Source organism: Rhinopithecus bieti, unplaced genomic scaffold (assembly GCF_001698545.2).
Source record: "Rhinopithecus bieti isolate Rb0 unplaced genomic scaffold, ASM169854v2 scaffold_14885, whole genome shotgun sequence".
NCBI lineage: Eukaryota > Metazoa > Chordata > Mammalia > Primates > Cercopithecidae > Rhinopithecus > Rhinopithecus bieti.
This window is the reverse complement of record NW_016807971.1, coordinates 644488-651334: the sequence shown is the minus strand read 5'-3', so window position 1 is coordinate 651334 and position 6847 is coordinate 644488. Positions and strand designations below refer to the sequence as shown.

Genomic DNA, 6847 nt, shown 5'->3' with positions numbered 1-6847 from the left:
TGAAAATTTTACAACTTAATCCTTGAATATATCTTTTTAATATTTTATGTGATGAAATGGGAAGTATACATGAGCATTCCTACAGACTGCCTGAGAAAAAACCCTCGTGTGACTAAGTCATAAAGTGAATTAACCACTTTAATGGAATATCATTTTTACTTCAAAGGATGACTGACAAAAAAAGTTATTTCAGCTTGGGGTTTTGGAGACATTTTCTCAAAAAAGGAGATTCTGTTATTTCAAGGAAAACAACAGACAGGCCATAATAAAATTCAACAATAAAATTGCTAATAATAAAACTCAAGCTTTTGAACAAAAAATTAGAATTTTAGAAAACTTATGTCCACCATCGCTTTCCAAAAGTATTCTGATGAGACTGATGGTGATATTGATGAATGCATTTTGATACCATATAATCAAATGTATCAACATATAGAAGATCTCGGTGAATGATTATTTTTGAAGCGACCAATGTATGATGTTATAATATCATGCAAGGGTAAAAAATCCAAAGTTCAAGAAAAATCAAGTTTTGATGGAGTATCAAAAAAGAAGTCAAGGCAACATGGCAAAACCCTGTCTCTACAAAAAATACAAAAAAATAGCTAGGTGTGGTAGTACACAGCTGTAGTCCCAACTACTGTGGAGGCTAAGGTGGGAGGATCACCTGAGTCCCCAGAGATTGAGGCTCCAGTGATCAATGACCATACCACTGCATTCCAGCCTGGGCAACAGAGCAAGACCCCATCTCAAAAAAAAAAAAAAAAAGAAAAGAAATATCCACAATGATCTAAAATGGCTATCTGTATGACATTGGCCTTTGTTCAAATTTTTTTCAAGCAAATATCACACAATAAATTGAATGCAGACACAAATGACATACCAAACACCAAAGAAATTTGCAAAAGATTAAGATTGTACTACTTTGGGTTTAGAAATTTTCTTTTCATAAAAGCATTTATAACAATATTTGGTGAACCTTTAAAGAATATTTTGAATATTTCTGATTTAATTTCTAGTGATAAATACCAATAGATATCACCTACATACACAAAAGCTCCTTGGGCCATCAACATATTTTTAAGAGTGTAGAGGAATCCTGACCCCAAAACTTTAAGAACTGCTGCCTTCCCCTCCACTTTCTTCCTTCCCTTGAATTTCTTCCTTGGAAAAAACATTCCTTCGCCATTCTATGTTAACTTACTTAGTTCCATCGAGGCCAGTTTTGCTACCTCTCTCCCGTCTTTCCACATCCTTCCTTGACACAAAACCTGACCAAAGGACTCTACCAGCCCACCCCATTTCCAGTGATTAGCTGTCAGGTGGGCTAAGCCAAGCAAATCTGGGTTTTCCCTGAGACTAGACCTCTCTTTCTGGGAGATATGAAATCACAGGGACAAGGTTGGCCACCTTGGGGTAGTCAGAATTCATCTTGCCTAAATGGGAAGAGGTTAGGCAAGTTTCTAGAAAGCCGAACTGCTTTCTGGAAAGTCAAAGATAATTATACTTTCTGCCACAACTATGAGAATGCCCATTTCATTGCACACTTTCTAATATTTTTACCAATCTGATAAGTAAAACCTGGTACCTAGAAGAAAAAAAAGGCCAGGTGTGGTGGCTCATGCCTGTCATCCCAGCACTTTGGGAGGCCAAGGTGAGTGGATCACCCAAGGTCAGGAGTTCCAGACCAGCCCGGCCAACATGGTGAAACCCCATCTCCACTAAAAATACAAAAATTAGCCAGGCATGGTGGCAGGCACCTGTAATCCCTGCTACTCGGGAGGCTGAGGCAGGAGAATCACTTGAATCTGGGAGGCGGAGGTTGTAGTGAGCCAAGATCATGCCATTGCACTCCAGCCTGGGTGACAAGAGAGAGACTTTGTCTCAAAAAACAAATTTTCCATACAATATAATTTGCTCCATGTCTAGAAACCAATTCAGCAATGAGAACTGAAAGCCCCACTTGGAAGGTTTCAAGGATTTAGCTCTACCTATGGATGTCCAAACATTAGTTAAGGTAGAAAAAAAAATACACACACACACACACACACTCACCCCTATGTATTCAGTACCAGGAAACACAAATGACTTGATGGTACAGTCATCCAACACAAAGCACACAATAACTGAAGGCACTGTAGAGGAGTAACTTCTGACACGGATCTACAATATTGTTGAGTGAAAAAGCAGATTACAAAAACAAAATCTGATTTTGTAAGGGAGAGGGAACACATACAAGCACAGGAGAAAAGAGATGAGCAGAGGACTGGAAAGATACAAAATTCTGATGGTGGCACATTCTGAGTGGTAGAACTATCGGTATGATTTTCTAGTTTTGCCTAAAAATTTTCTAAACTTCTTAAAAGTTTTTGTTATCCATATTATAAAATATCCATCACCCCAGGAAACTTAACCTTGAGCACAAACATGTTCAATGTTTGTTCAGTTTAATATTTAAGAGACAATCTACTTTGAAAGATATCTAAAATGATGACCAATATTTGAACCTATGCATTAATATTTTTCAATAATATGCTTTACATCTTGTAATTTTGATAAGGTTAAGCTTTATATCCATCTTGAAAAGATAAGTGTTCTATTTGTCTTTAAAATATGACCCACAATATGCCTGTTTTAAACAGTGAATGATGCTCAAAATCGCAATATAAATTCAGGCAGTGTTCCTTACATGGAATGTTTAAGGGTTTCTAACACTGTTCTTTTTCACTGGTTATGAAAACACAGAACAATTATCTACACATCTAATTATTCAAGTCCTTTGTTTCTCCTCCATTCTATTAGTTTTATCGTAATTTTAAGGCCTGTGAGGATGAAGTTGTCTGTGACAGCTACCACCAAGATTACTATAAGCAGACAAATTTCAAACAAGGTTATCACCACTACCATCCCCACCATACAACTGTCTCAATCAAGGGCAACACAATTCCAATTCAAGGTTAGCCAAGACAACCTCTTTACCTGTCACTGCTTAAGAAAAGAATTTTTTGGTCTTATTTAGAAATAACTTTCTGTATCTATTTTTCTCCACAAATCCACTGAGACCAAGGTGTGGCTCTATCTCAAGCACCAGTGGGCAAAACTGCCTGCCAGTATGTTCAGTTTCTGTATCTTTCCAAATGTATGGCACAGCTATCTTTTGATATCATAATGTTTTGGAAACTGAAGCACAAACTTCTTCTTGAAAGTTCAGTCGGGCCTGGTAGCTCACGCCTGTAATCCCAGCACTTTAGGAGGCCAAGGCAGGCAGATCACAAAGTCAGGAGTTCGAGACCAGCCTGGCCAACATGGTGAAACCTGTCTCTACTAAAACTACAAAAATTACCTGGGTGCGATGGCAGGTGCCTGTAATCCCAGCTACTCGGGAGGCTGAGGCAGGAGAATTGCTTAAACCTGGGCAGCAGAGGTTCCAGTGAGCCAAGATCGTGCCACCGCACTGCAGCCTGGGTGATAGAGACTCCGTCTCAAAATTAAAAAAAAAAAAGAATTTCAGATGTACAGCAGTTGTAATTCTTCTGAAGGCTGGTTATGGGACACATTACTTTCATACTTTGTTGTTCAATAAATGTGGGGTGGAGAATAAAGTAAATTGTCAGAATTACCATATAAAACAAAATTCTAAGTCCTCTGACAACAAAAGAAACTTAAAATACACACACACACACACACACACACAAGGTTTTCCCTAATCATTTTACAACTAAACAACCAATAAGCTAACCCAGAGCCCACAAAAGCAGAGTAAAAATTCTATCACTTGATAAAATAAAAATGCACATATATCCCTGTCATCTAAAAAAATGCTTAAGTATTCAAAGACAGAGAGCAATTACAGCTACTGAGAACATCATTGTAAGCAAACTGAGGCAGAGAAAACAAAGGTGCTGATGAGGATTTGAACCACCTAAGTAAGCTGCAGAAACCCACTAGATGGTTTCCTAGGTTCCAAGTTGGCATTATCTTTCAGAACGATCTTCTAGAAAAGATCACATAACACTGTTACAAAGGATCTGGAGAAAGGGATGCTGGCTTTATCACTCTGGCTCTCCAGTCATGCTTTACATTTTCACTTCTTACAGTCTCTTTCATATGAAGTCAATTTACAGACTTCCGTCAAGCCCTTAGAGACCTTTTTGTACTATCCATGATGAGTTCTTGATGTTATCTCTGCACTTTTGACAAATTCTTAGCAGTTAACTTACAAGGCAGTTAAGATTTTTGTTCAAGCACAATATAGTGACAATAGGATCATACACTTAATAAAACAAATATTTACCAAGCATTTATTTAGTGGAAGATGAAAAGCACAAAGTGTAATTATAAAATATTCTCCCCTGCCACCATTTATAAAAAGTAAAAAGGCTTACAGAATACAGCATAACATGACCAAAGCAAAAATAGTAAGGACTAAAGAGGGGAGGCATGAACTAAATATGACCCAGAAGAGCCTTGGTGGTCAGACATGTAAAGACAAATTGGGTAAGATTAGCGGGTGGCTGTCAGGGGCCCATTCTACAGGGGAAAAACAGCTGATACAGAAGCCTGAAAGGAAAAGCGGGCAGATCACCTGCACAGGACTCTTAACCTGCCGCATCCATGGTACAATGCACCTTTCCAGAACACAGCGGCGGCCCTGGGGAGAGGGATCGCTCAAACAGCACCAGAGGCTGCATTCCAACTTTTCCTCCGTCAACGAGTCCGTTTTCATTGTTAGTTTCTCCTTAAACACAAACTTAAAACGATTGGCTGAACACGAGAGAACAAGGAAAACCTGACTGAAGAACGAGGCCTTTAAACTTAAGGGCCTTTGGGGTCCAGGCGCGGTGGCTCAGGCCTGTAATCCCAGAACTTTGGGGGGGCAGAGGTGGGTCATTTGAGGTCAGGAGTTCGAGACCAGCCTGGCCAACATGGTGAAACCCCGTCTCTATTAAACAACACAAAAGTTAGCCAGGTGTGGTGGCGGGCGCCTGTAATCCCAGGAGGCTGAGGCAGCAGAATCGCTTGAAGCCATGGACTGTCAAGGGACAGACGCTGCAGTAAGCCGATATCACCCCACTGCACTCCAGCCTGGGCGACAGAGTGAGACTCCATCTCAACAAGCGCCTGCCACCATGCCCGGTTAATTTTTGTATTTTTAGTAGAGACAGGGTTTTACCATGTTGGCCTGGCTGGTCTAGAACTCCTGACCTCAGGTGATCCACCCGCCTCAACCTCCCAAAGTGCTGGGATTACAGGAATGAGCACTGCGCCCGGCCAAAAAACCGAAAATCTTAAAGGCCTTTCCCCTTCCCCGCCTGGCCTCAAACAACAGCCGGAGCCAACCTGTCAAGCCCCGTCGCGGTTCCGGAGCAGGTCGGCTGACTGAGGGCGACCATGGGCCCCGAAAGGGCTGCGGGAGACGCGGGCTCCCACCTCGGGAAGCGGCCACCGGGGCGAGAGGTGCCAGCAGTCCCCAAGCCAGCCCAGCGCAAGGAGCCAGAGAGACGCACTCTCCGCCTCCTCCTACCCAAGCCTCCCGCAGTCCCCGCGATCTGGGCCAGGCCAGTCGCAGGAGAAAGGGGCGCGCTGGCCCAGCCCGGGAAACCGGGGCCTCTCCGGGGCAGGCTCCCCTTTGTCCCGGGACTCCAGGAGCCTTCTCTCCGCCCTCGCCCTGACCCGCAAGGCCGCGGCTGGGCGCCTCATCATGATGTTGCAGTGGAGCGTGAGCTGCAGCGTCTCCTGGTTCTTGTGGAAGATAGAGGCTAGCAACTTCAGCTTGGCCTTGAACCCTGACACCGACATCTTACCCTCATTTCCGGCGGGAGGGGCGCGGAAGGTGAGCCGATCCGGAGCCCCTCTCAAGGCCACGACCACCCGGCGGGACAGCCCGGCGGAGCTTTGGCGGCTCCGCCTCTCCCCGCTGGCTCAACTCTAGTCGCAGCACGGCTGGAAAACGGTAAGGGGCTCCGAGGCCTCTGCGGGGAGCTGTGTGGCGGCCTGGGCGGCTGCTCCCCTTGTAACCAACTCCACCGACAGGAGGCGCGGCTCCGGTCAAGTCGCAGCTTAAAAGGGCAACAGCATCACCGCCCCCTCTACCGCCTGGGAAAGGGCTGCCCCACCTTACCCCCTTCCCTCTCACTCCTTACCCCCGCGCTCCCAGTGCCCACCCATTTCGGCAGGTGCACAGTCCGGAGCACAAGCGCGCTTCTGGCTGCCCCCTCCTAGCCTTGACTCAGCACTGCTGGACCCATCTGGTCCATTCCTGGCACTGGCGGACTGGAGGCTCCGGGCAGCACAACCACCAACTCCTGTGTGCGTGTGTGTGTGTGTGTGTGTGTGTGTGTTGGGGGTGCGGGGTGGGGGGCACAAAACCACTAACGTGTGTGTGTGTGTGTGTGTGTGTGTGTGTGTGTGTGTGTGTGTCTCCCAAGGGAACAGCACTGCTGAGTTCAGGCTGAGTATTAGCTCACGGACTGTAAGCAAAACACAGTCACAAGAAGGCTATATGCTATTTTGTCTTTTGCAGTGACATCATGTTGCTCATGTTTTATGTTTTTCAGAGTTCATTAGTTTCTGTTTGTTCTCAGTTAATGTCCAGCTCAATAGATTGTGTAAGTAGAATACCCCCAAACTGAAAGTCACCTACATAAAATATAGTGAAAAATATGTCACTCACTTAAACTATAGTTGAAAATATGTATTCATTAGTTTTGTGTAGCCAACACTGGATATTGGGTAAGGGCACAGGATCCCAGGGCTAGACTGCCTGGGTTCAAGTTCCGATTTAGCCACTTGCTGGCTGTGAAATACTTGACAGCTTTAGCCTCAGTTTCTTTTTTTTTTATATTTT

General features: G+C 44.2%; 1 long non-coding RNA gene across 1 annotated transcript; it reads right to left on the bottom strand.

Annotated features, from left to right (window-relative positions):
- Positions 1-3435: 3435 nt before the first annotated feature.
- LOC108537130 (uncharacterized) lies at positions 3436-6080 on the bottom strand. Its single transcript, XR_001887721.1, has 3 exons — positions 5805-6080; positions 4586-4651; positions 3436-3461 (listed from the first exon to the last, which is right to left on the bottom strand). It is a non-coding gene; the product is annotated as an uncharacterized LOC108537130 (long non-coding RNA).
- Positions 6081-6847: the final 767 nt, after the last annotated feature.